The 12,940-nt window shown below is 39.1% G+C and overlaps 1 protein-coding gene across 3 annotated transcripts in view; it reads right to left on the minus strand.

Moving 5' to 3' along the window:
• Wdr44 (WD repeat domain 44) overlaps positions 1-12,940 on the minus strand; it is a 119,709-nt gene that overhangs the window by 54,676 nt on the left and 52,093 nt on the right. The window lies entirely within an intron of this gene.

Consider the following 12,940-nt stretch of genomic DNA (forward strand, 5'->3'; position numbering starts at 1 on the left):
AGACAGGGTTGCTCTGTGTAGCCCTGGCTGTCCTGGAACTCACTCTATAGACCAGGCTGGCCTCGAACTCAGAAATACGCCTGCCTCTGCCTCCCAAGTGCTGGGATTAAAGGTGTGTGTTACCACGCCCGGCTCTACTGCAGTTCTTTATGTAGGGCAAAGCCTTGTGGAAAAGGAAGTATTTTTTAAAAAATGTATTCATTTATTTATTTACCTGTTTTAAAAGTTTGTATATAACTGTTTTGTCTGCATGTGTGTGTGTATATATGTATATATGCATATATATGTATATATATATATATACACACACACTGTGTACATGCATGATTCCCTAGAACGGGAAGACTAATGGCTATAAGCTGTCATATGTATGCTGGAAATCAAATTTGGGTTCACTGTGAGAACAAGCACTCTTAGCCACTGAGCCATCTTTATAGCTCCAGATTAGCACTCACTAATAACTAGGTATTAGCCAAAAAAAGTACAGAATACCCAGGATACTGTCCACAGAATTCAAAAAGGTCAACAAGCTGAAGGACCCAAGTGAAGACACCTCAGTCGCACTTGGAAGGGAGAAAAAAAAAAATCACAGGAGGTGGGGTAGGGACCTAGGTGGGAATGGGGGCAGGGAGGAGAAGAGGGGAACATGATCAGGTATTGGGTTGGGGAAAGGGACTGAAGCCCTGAGGGTCAGCAGAAAGAATGGAAACAGGCAACCTAGAGAGGTAGGAAGTGGGGGGACCCCTTCAGAATGTACCAGAGACCTGGGAGGTGAGAGACTCTCAGGACTCAAAGGGAGGGACCTTAGATGAAGTGCCCTACAGTGTGGAGAGGGAACATGTAGAGCCCACCTGCAGCAGAAAGACAGGACATCAAGTTAGGGATGGGGTTGCCATCCCACAGTCACATCTCAGACCTATAACTGTTCCTGTCTGAAAGAACTGCAGGGACAAAATAGCGAAGAGCCTGAAGAAAAGGAGGTCCAGTGACAGGCCCTAAGTGGGATCCAGCTTAAGGGGAGGTCCCAAGGCCTGACACTGTTACTGAGGCTATGGAGTGATCACAAAAAGGGACCTATCATGACTGCCCCCTGAAAGACCCAAGAGACAGCTGAAAGAGTCAGATGCAGATATTTACACCCAACCAATGGACAGAAACTGGTGACCTCCATGGTTGAATTAGGGAAAAGCTGGGAGAAGCTGAGCTGAGGGTGACCCTGTAGGAAGACCAGCAATCTCAATTAACCTGGACTCCCAAGATCTCTCAGACATTGAGCCACCAACCAGGCAGCATACACCAGCTGATATGAGGCCCCCAACACATATTCAGCAGAGGACTGCTGGGTCTGGGTTCAACCAAAGAAGATGAACCTAACCCTCAAGAGACTAGATGAACCTAACCCTCAAGGAGTAGGGAAGTCTGGTGGGGTGGGGTTTGGGGGTGGGGACATCCTTATGGAACGAAGGGGAGGGAGAGGAGGTATGGGATGTGGAAAAGTCAGAGGGTGGACCAGGAGGGGGACAAAATCTGGAGTGTAAAAAAAAAGATTAATTAAAATTTTAAAAAAGATCTAATCAAAACTTAGTAAACAGAACTTGAACGAAGATGGAGAATATTTGAAAGATCATCTTTAATAATTACCACATAAGAAAGCACTGTCAGTCCTATCAATTTTAAGTATTTTAGTTCAATTATCTTCTAAATGTTTATTATCTAGAAAATCAAAAGCATTTTACAACATAATTTAATGGAAAATGTTCTCATTTAAACTAAGTAAAAATACACATGAAAACTTCCTAGGCCACAATTTGATTTGTTTACACTAATATTTACAAAGATCCTAGGTTAATAACCTTATACTGACAAAAACTGCTAGGTAGTTTAGATTTCTATTTTATATGGCTTAGCAATACTCTTTTGGACTTTGAACTTACAGGTAGCAAGCTGATATGTCAAAAGTTAAAAGAGGTCATGTGGTACCAGCCAAAAGACTGGTAAAACTCCAGAAAACGGAGTTAATCAAATGCTTCTTAGTAAATCCTAAGTATATATAAGTCAATTTTATTTTTCACTGGGAGAAAATCACTGTAGTTCACTATATATAGACTTAGATTCTTCTGATAACATATTAGGCTGGGAGGATAAGACAATGGAAGTAAAGCATGTGAAAGGACAACCACAGTATCTTCAGTATCTTCTTCTTATGGGGTAGGGTTATTCATTACTGAAACATAAAACTTACTAAGTCCCAGCTTTCTCAATATCATGCCATTCCTCTAATACCTATGTATCACAGTATCAGAAACATGCTTTCATAAAAGGCACAATTCATGATTCATGATTAGTCATCCATGCAGATATTATGCTCCACTTGTGCTGACTAATAGAGTTGCTTATACTTTCCCCATGGTCTTTAATTATATTACTGAACATTGTACTTTTAATGTGCTACTCCCAGTTCATACATTAAATCTGTTCTATTTTTCTCTCCCAGGAATATCCATGTGGCCTCCACCTAGTCCCTTTCTCTATACCTAATTTCTCTATGGCTACAGATTGCAGCTTGGTTATCATTTATGTAATGGCTAATATCCACATATAAGTATATATATAACATATTTATATTTATGGACTAGATTACTTCATGTAATGTACCCATTCAGCATGATTGGGCAGGGACGGAAGGATCAGGTGGTATTGGGGGAAAGAGATGTGGTTGAGGGAGGGAATGAAGGGAGAAACAGCTAGAATTGGGGTGCATTTGGTGTTATGGAAACCTAGTGCAGTGGAGACTTCCTAAAAACATATGAAGGCAATCCTAATGAAGCTTCCAAATAATGAGGGAAAGAGGTCCAACTAGCCATCTTTTGTCAGCAAAGAAAGCTTCTAGTAGCAAGACTTGATTATATCTGATTGAGTTGTTGCCCATCAAAATCCCCAAGCAGCTCAGGCTGTTGCCACAATAGATTACCCTCCATAAACTGACAGCAAGTCCCCATCGCTGAAGAAAACACCCACACAACTCACTGAACACAGAGAGGTCAACCTGGTCCCTACAGAGAACCTTCACCCCTGCCTTCTAGCGTTTTTGTTTTTTTTGTTTTTTTTTTTAATAGGAAGGTACTCTGCAGGTTACCAAAAATGGAACATAGACGCAAACACAGCCAAAAAACCTTTGTTCTACAATACTGCCCTGCCAGCAAATTATGTTAGAGAAATGGTGGCACAAAGCTTGTGGGAATAACCAACCAATGTTTCATTTGACTTAAGGTCCACTCCATGAAATGAACCTTATATTCAACACTTCTTGGGTGATCAAGAGACATAAGCCTAGGTTAAAACCAAATAATCCTGGTTTTAAAAGTAGTGATAAAATGACTCCCAATGATATTCTGTTATACTCATAAACCAGTGCCTTATTCAGACACCATCAGAGAACCCTTCCTCTTTCAGCAGATGGAAATAAATTCAGAGATCCACGGCCACATATTATGTGGAGAGAAAGGCCTTACGACCCACATCTCCAAATGGGATGTCTCCATCAAATCCCTCCATTCAAGGCTCAGGAAATACCATAAAAGAGAAATGAGAACAAGTGTAAGAGCTAGGAGATGGAGGACACCAGGAGAACAAGGCCCTTTAAATCAACTGTGCATAGCTCATATGAACTCAGAGAGACTGAAGCAGCAAGCTCTGAGCATGCATGAGTTGGTACCATGTTCTTTGTTTACATATTATAGCTTTCAGTTTACTGTTCTTATGGGAATCCTGAGTGAGTGAATGAGTGGGTCTCTGATTCTTTTGCCTACTCTTGGGCTCTTTTCCTTCTGTTGAATTGCCTTGTCAACATCTGTGTGATGGTCTTGGTTTTATCTTATATTTTATTTTGTTATGTTTTGTTGTCATCTCATAGAAGTCTATATTTTCTAATGAGAGCCAAAAAGGGAGTGGATCCACATATTAGGAGGTAGGGAGAACTAGAAGAAGTAGAGGGAGGGGAAATTGTAATCAGAATAAATTGTATGTGAAAGAATCTATTTTCAATAAAAGAATGCACAAAAAAGGTTTGTGAAAACTCATTTTCACAAATAATTTATACAAAACTGACTGCTTCATGCTCCCAGAAATATTTGTTATTTCTGTGTTATCTATGAAAGAACATTAAGCTAAGAGACAGTTATGGTAACTCACAACTGGAACCTCAGTATTTCAGAAGCTAAAGCACAGGATTTGATGGCAGTACCAACCCAGCCTGACTACACAATTAAGTTCTTGGGTGGACACAGAATATTGAGCTACAAATAGTAGAAATATAAAAAGAAATTCAGAAAAGACATCATGAAGTTTAAGGTCAGCAGGAAAGGGTACATGGGAGGTTTGGCGAGGAAAGTGAGAAATACTGTAATAATAATCTCAAAATTAAAACATGATAAAAAGTAAACCCAGAATTCTGTTGACTACCAGTTTTTATTAGTAATGAGATTAAAGTTACAAAAACTTTCATGCACTTTCTGCTAAGAAAATAAAGAAGAAACAATTCTTAATAGCTATCATATTCACCCATCCATTCCTTTCAATTTTATTTTCATTGTCTCCTTGTCAGAGGCAATTTCAAATCAAATCTCAAATTCAAAGTTACCTTGGGCTACACAGTCAGACCTTGTAACAAACAAACAAACAAACACAAAACACAAGAGAAACATGATCCAGAAAAATTATGACATACAAAAGTGTGGTATATTTACACAATGGAGTCCTACTCAGCTATTAAAAACTATGAATTCGACTTTGCTCTCTAGTGACTGTCTAAGTCAGGACCAGCCAGGAGCACACAAGGTGAAAAGACCAATGGAGCAGCTGGGACAGGGCCCTTCCGTCCTCCATCTGCACCCAGGAGTTGGGGCTGTTTCTCAGACCTCTGTGCACTGGTCCTACCAGGGAAGAGCTGGTCTCCCAGGAGTGTTGACACAGGCTCACAGGCACAAAGGAGGGACAAGTTCAAGCCAGAGACAGCAAGAGATAACCAGATGGCAAAAGGCAAGTGCCTTTCAGAATACAAGAATACAATATCAACAGAATACAAGGCTACATAGCATCATCAGAACCCATTTCTCCCACAACAGCAAGTCCTGTACAATCTCATACTACCAGAAAGGCAAGATTTGAATTTAAAATTACATCTCATGATGCTGACAGAAGATTTTAAGAAGGACATTAATAAGTCCCTTAAAGAAATATAGGAGATTATCCAAAGTACCTCTGGTGGAATAACCATGCCTGACCTAAAGCTTTACTACAGAGCAATTGTGATAAAAACTGCATGGTACTGGTATAGTGACAGACAAGTAGACCAATGGAATAGAATTGTAGACCCAGAAATGAACCCACACACCTATGGTCACTTGATCTTCGACAAGGGAGCTAAAACAATCCAGTGGAAGAAAGACAGCATTTTCAACAAATGGTGCTGGCACAACTGGTTGTTATCATGTAGAAGAATGGGAATCGATCCATTCCTATCTCCTTGTACTAAGGTCAAATCGAAGTGGATCAAGGAACTTCACATAAAACCAGAGACACTGAAACTTATAGAGGAGAAAGTGGGGAAAAGCCTTGAAGATATAGGCACAGGGGAAAAATTCCTGAATAGAACAGCAATGGCTTGTGCTGTAAGATCGAGAATTGACAAATGGGACCTCATGAAACTGCAAAGCTTCTGCAAGGCAAAAGACACTGTCAATAAGACAAAAAGGCCACCAACAGATTGGGAAAGGATCTTTACCTATCTTAAATCAGATAGGGGACTAATATCCAATATATATATATATATAAAGAACTCAAGAGGGTGGACTCCAGAAAATCAAATAACCCCATTAAAAAATGGGGCTCAGAGCTAAACAAAGAATTCTCACCTGAGGAATACAGAATGGCAGAGAAGCACCTGAAAAAATGTTCAACATCCTTAATCATGAGAGAAATGCAAATCAAAACAACCCTAAGATTTCATCTCACACCAGTCAGAATGGTTATGATCAAAAATTCAGGTGACAGCGGATGCTGGGGAGGATGTGGAGAAAGAGGAACACGCCTCCATTGTTGCTGGGATTGCAAGCTTGTACAAGCACTCTGGAAATCAGTCTGGCGGTTGCTCAGAATATTGGACATAGTACTACAGGAGGATCTGGCAATACCTCTTCTGGGCATATATCCAGAAGATGTCCCAACCGGTAAGAAGGACACATGCTCCACTATGTTCATAGCAGCCTTATTTATAATAGCCAGAAGCTGGAAAGAACCCAGATGCCCCTCAACAGAGGAATGGATACAGAAAATGTGGTACATTTACACAATGGAGTACTACTCAGCTATTAAAAGGAATGAATTTATGAAATTCCTAGGCAAATGGATGGACCTGGAGGGCATCATCCTGAGTGAGGTAACACAATCACAAAAGAACTCAAATGATATGTACTCACTGATGAGTGGATATTAGCCCAGAAGCTTAGTATAGCGAGATATAAGACACAATTTGCAAAACACATGAAACTGAAGAAGAACGAAGACCAAAGTGTGGACACTTTGCCCCCTTCTTAGAATTGGAAACAATCACCCATGGAAGGAGTTACAGAGAAAAATTTGGAGCTGAGACAAAAGAATGGACCATCTAGAGACTGCCATATCCAGGGATCCATCCCATAATTAGCCTCCAAAGGATGACACCATTGCATTCACTAGCAAGCGTTGGCTGAAAGGACCCTGATATAGCTGTCTCTTGGGAGACTAGGCCAGGGCCTAGCAAACACAGAAGTGGATACTCACAGTCAACTATTGGATGAATCACAGAGCCCCCAATTGAGGAGCTAAAGAAAGTATCCAAGGAGCTAAAGAGATCTGCAACCCTGTAGGTGCAACATTATGAACTAACCAGTACCCCAGAGCTCTTGACTCTAGCTGCATATGTATCAAAAGATGGCCTAGTCGGCCAACACTGGAAAGAGAGGCCCATTGGACTTGCAAACTTTATATGCCCCAGTACAGGGGAAAGCCAGGGCCAAAAAGTGGGAGTGGGTGGGTAGGGGAGTGGGTGGGAGGGTATGGGGGACTTTTGGGATACCACTGGAAATGTAAATGAGGAAAATACCTAATAAAAAGTAAAAAAAAAAAAAAAAACAAAACAAATAAGGAGATTATCTAAGATACAATTCACAAACCACATGAGACTCAAGAAGGAAGACCAAAGTGTGGATACTTTGATCCTTCCTAGAAGGGGGAACAAAATAGCCACGGAAGGAGTTACAGAAACAAAGTGTGGAGCAGAGTCTGAAGGAATGACCATCCAGAGACCACCCCATCTGGGGATACATTCCATATATAATCACCAAACCCAGACACTAATGTGGATGCAAACAAGTGCTTGCTGGCAGGAACCTGATATAGCTGTCTCCTGAGAGGCTCTACCAGTGCCTGACAAATGCAGAAGTGGATGCTCACAGCCATCCATTGGATGGAACACAAGGTCTGAAGGAGCTAGAGAAAGGACCAAAGGAATAGAAGGGATTTACAGCTCCATAGGAGGAACAACAATATGAACTAACCAGTAACCCCAGAGCTCCCAGGGACTAAACCACCAACCAAAGAATACACATGGTAGGACTCATGGCTCCAGCTGCATATGTAGCAGAGGATGATCATCAATGAGAAGTCCTTGGTCATGTGAAGGTTCTATGCCCCAGTGTAGAGGAATGCCACGGTCAGGAAGCAGGAGTGGGTAAATTGGTGAGCAGGGGGAGAGGGGAGGTGTTAAGTGGAGGGGGGTTTCCTAGGGAGACTAGGAAAGGGGAAAACGTTTAAAATATAGATAAAGAAAATATCCAAAAAAATAAAAAAGTAACATTTGCAAAACAAAACTTAAACCCCTTAATAAACAAAACTACATAATGTAGTTGCAAATAGAATTCCAAATGCAAATAATAAAAACTTTCACTGTACCAGATTCTATTTTAGAGAACTTTTAAGTCAGTGATATCCAAGGTCATAAAGATGAAAATGATTAATTTTTAATCTGGAAAGATAAGATTGAATCTGTTACTGAAAATAAAGCAATATATCACTCCTGCCTAAAGAAAAGAAAAAGAAAAAAGAAATATAGGAGAACACAGATAAACAGACAGAAGCCCTTAAAACTGAAATACAAATATCCCTTAAAGAATTCTTTTTTTTTTAATTAATTTTTTTATTAGGAAGTTTCCTCATTTACATTTCCAATGCTATCCAAAAAGTCCCCAATACACTCCGCCCCACTCCCCTACCCCCCACTCCCACATTTTGGCCCTGGCGTTCCCCTGTACAGGGGCATATAAAGTTTGCAAGTCCAATGGGCCTCTCTTTCCAGTGTTGGCCGACTAGGCCATCTTTTGATACATATGCAGCTAGAGTCAAGAGCTCTGGGGTACTGGTTAGTTCATATTGTTGTTCCACCTATAGGGTTGCAGATCCCTTTAGCTCCTTGGGTACTTTCTCTAGCTCCTCCATTGGGGGCACTGTGATCCATCCAATAGCTGACTGTGAGCATCCACTTCTGTGTTTGCTAGGCCCCGGCATTGTCTCACAAGAGACAGCTATATCTGGGTCCTTTCAGCAAAATCTTGCTAGTGTATGCAATGGTGTCAGCGTTTGGAAGCTGATTATGGGATGGATCCCTGGATATGGCAGTCTTTAGATGGTACATCCTTTCGTCACAGCTCCAAACTTTATCTCTGTAACTCTTTCCATGGGTGTTTTGTTCCCAATTCTAAGAAGGGGCACAGTGTCCACACTTTGGTCTTCGTTCTTCTTGAGTTTCATACGTTTAACAAATTGTATCTTATATCTTGGGTATCCTAAGTTTTTGGGCTAATATGCACTCATCAGTGAGTACATATTGTGTGACTTCCTTTGTGATTGTGTTACCTCACTCAGGATGATGCCCTCCAGGTCCATCCATTTGCCTAGGAATTTCATAAATTCATTCCTTTTAATACCTGAGTAGTAAGAATTCTTAAAGAATTACAGGAAAACACACCAAACAGGTGAATGACTTGAACAAAACCATCCAAGATCTAAAAACGAAAGTATAAAGAATAAAGAAATCACAAAGGAAGATAACTCTGGAGATAGAAAACATAGGAAAGAGGTCAGGAATTATACATGTGAGCATCAACAGAATACAAGAGATAGAAGAGAGAATCTCGGGTGCAGAAAATACCATAGAAAGCACTAGTTCAACAGTCAAAGAAAATGCAAAATACAAAAAGCTCCTAACCAAAAACATCCAGGAAATCCAAGAAACAACCATAAGACCAAACCTAAAGATAATAGGTATAGAAGGAACTGAAGATTCTCAACTTAAAGGGCCAGTAAATATCTTCAACAAAATTATAGAAGAAAATTTCTTTAACCTAAAGAAAGAGATACCCATGAACATACAAGGACCCTACAGAACTCCAAATAGATTGGACCAGAAAAGAAATTCCCCCCATCACATAATAATCAAAACAAAAAAATGCACTAAACAAAGAAAGAATATTAAAAGCAGTAAGGGAAAAGGTCAAGTAACATATAAAGGCAGACCTATCAGAATTACACCAGACTTCTCAACAGAGACTATGAATGCTAGAAGATCCTGGACAGATTTCATACAGACCCTAAAAGAACACAAATGCCAGCCCAGGCTACTATACCCAGCAAAACTCTCAATTACCATAGATGGAAAAACCAAGATATTCCATGACAAAAACAAATTTACACAATATCTTTCCACAATTCCAGCCCTTCAAAGGATAATAAATGGAAAACTTCAACACAAGGAGGGAAACTACACCCTAGAAATAGCAAGAAAATAATCTTCTTTTAACAAACCAAAAAGATAGCCACAAAAACATGATTCCACCTCTAACAAAAAATGTCAGAAAGCAATAATTACTTTTCCTTAATATCTCTTAATATCAATGGCCTCAATTCTTAATTAAAAAAACAAAACAAAACAAAACAAAAACCAAAAACCAAAAAAAAAAAAAAAAACAAAAAAAAAAAAACAAAGACTAACAGACTGGATGCGTAAACAGAACCCAACATTTTCCTGCAAACAGGAAACCCACCTCAGGAACAAAGACAGACACTATCTCAGAATAAAAGGCTAGAAAAAAGTTTCCAAGTAAATGGTCCCAATAAACAAGCTGGAGTAGCCATTCTAATATTGGATAAAATCGACTTTCAACCTAATGTTATCAAAAAAGATAAGGAGAGACACTTCATATTCATCAAAGGTAAAAATCTACCAAAATGACCTCTCAATTCTGAACATCTATGCTCCAAATGCAAGGGCATCCATATTCATAAAATAAACTTTGCTAAAGCTCAAAGCACACATTGTACCTCACAAAATAATAGTGAGAGATTTAAACACCCCAATCTCAACAATGGACAGATGATGAAAACAGAAACTAAAGAGAGACACAGTGAAACCAACAGAAGTTATGAGAACATTTTATCCTAAAACAAAGAATATACATTCTTCTCAGCACCTCAATATACCTTCCCCAAAATTGACCATATAGTCGGTCACAAAGCAGGTCTCAAATTATAAAATAAGATTTAAATAATCCCATGCATCCTATCAGATCACCAAGGACTAAGGCTGGTCTTCAATAACAACATAAATAATAGAAAGCCCACATACACGTGGAAGCTGAACAACACTCTACTCATTGATAACTTGGTCAAGGAAGAATTAAAGAAATGAAAGACCTTTTAGGATTTAATGAAAACAAAGGTACAACATACCAAAACTTATGTGACAAAATGAAAGCAGTGCTAAGAGGAAAACTCATAGCTCTGGGTGCCTCCAAAAAGAAACTGGAGAGAGCATACACTAGCAGCTTGACAACACAAATAAAAGCTCTAAAACAAAAAGAAGCAAACAGACCCAAGAGGAGTATACTGCAGGAAATAATCAAATTCAGGGCTGAAATCACCCAAGTAGAAACAAAAAGAACTATACAAAGAATCAACAAAACCAGGACTTGGTTCCTTGAGAAAAATCAACAAAATAGATAAACCCTTAGCCAAACTAACCAGAGGGCACAGAGAATTTAACCAAATCAACAGAATCAGAAATGAAAAGGGAGACATAACAATGGAAACTGAGGAAATACAAAATTTTTTCAGATCCTACTACAAAAGCCTATACTCAACAAAACTGGAAAATCTGAATGAAATGGACAATTTTCTAGACAGATACTAGCTACCAAGTTAAATAAGGATCCGATAAACAATCTAAACACTCCCATAATCCCTAAAGAAATAGAAGCAGTCATTAATATTCACCCAACAACAACAACAACAACAACAAAAAAGCCCAGGATCAGATGGGTTTAGCGCAGAGATCTATCATACTTTCAACGAAGACCTAATACCAATACTCTCCAATCTATTTCACAAAATAGAGACAAAAGGAACACTATCCAATTTTTCTATGAAGCCACAATTATTTTGATACCTAAACCACATGAAGACCCAACAAAGAAAGAGAACCTCAGACCAATTCCCCTTATGAATACCGATGCAGAAATACTCAATAAAATTCTCTTAAACCAAATCCAAGAACACATCCAAACGATCATCCATCACGATCAAGTAGGCTTCATCCCAGGGATACAGCAATGGTTCAGTATACGGAAATCCATCAACGTCATCCACTGTACAAACAAACTCAAAGAACAAAAACCATATGATCTTCTCAGTAGATGCTGAAAAAGCATTTGACAAAATCCAACACCCATTCATGATAAAAAGTCTTGCAAAGTTCAGGAATTCAAGGCCTGTACCTAAAAATAGTAAAAGCAATCTACAGCAAACCAGTAGCCAATATCAAACTAAACGGAGAGAAATTTGAAGCAATCCCACTAAAATCAGGGACTAGACAAAGCTCCCACTCTATCCCTACCTATTCAATATGGTACTTGAAGTTCTAGCTAGGGCAATTAGACAACAAAAGGAGGTCAAAGAAATATAAATTGGAAGAAGTCAAGATATCAGTATTTCCAGATTATATGATAGTATACTTAAGTGACCCAAAAAATTCTACCAGAGAACACTTAAACCTGATAAAGAACTTCAGCAAAGTGACTGGATATAAAATAAAGTCAAAGAAATCAATGGCCTTTCTCTACACAAAGGATAAATGGGCTGAGAAAGAAATTAGGAAAACAATACCCTTCACAATAATCACAAATAATATAAAATACCTTGGTGTGTCTCTACCTAAGCAAGTGAAAGATCTGTATGATAAGAACTTCCAGTCTTAGAAGAAAGTAACTGAAGATTCATAAGATCTCAGAAGATGGAAAGATCTCCCATGCTCATGGATTGGCAGGATTAATACAGTAAAAATGGCCATCCTACTGAAAGCAAATCTACAGATTCAATGCAATCCCCATCAAAATTCCAACTCAATTCTTCATACAGTCAGAAAGAGCAATTATAGCCAGGCGTGGTGGCACACATCTTTAATCCAGCACTCCGGAGGAAGAGGCAGGCGGATTTCTGAGTTCAAGGCCAGCCTGGTCTATAAAGTGAGTTCCAGGACAGCCAGGGCTATACAAAGAAACCCTGTCTCTAACCCACCCCCCACAAAAAAAAGAAAGAAAGAAAGAAAGAAAGAAAGAAAGAAAGAAAGAAAGAAAGAAAGAAAGAAAGAAAGAAAGAGCGATCAATTATCAAATTTATCTCAATAACAAAAAACTAAGGATAGCAAAAACTATTCACAATAAAAGAACTTTTGGAGGAATCACCATTCCTTACCTCAATCTGTACTAAACAGCAATCATCATAAAAACTGCATGGTATTGGTACAGTGACAGGCAGGTAGATCAATGGAATGAAATTGAAGACCCAGAAATGA

Source organism: Mus caroli, unplaced genomic scaffold (assembly GCF_978045245.1).
Source record: "Mus caroli unplaced genomic scaffold, Mus_caroli_1 scaffold_5, whole genome shotgun sequence".
Taxonomy (NCBI): domain Eukaryota; kingdom Metazoa; phylum Chordata; class Mammalia; order Rodentia; family Muridae; genus Mus; species Mus caroli.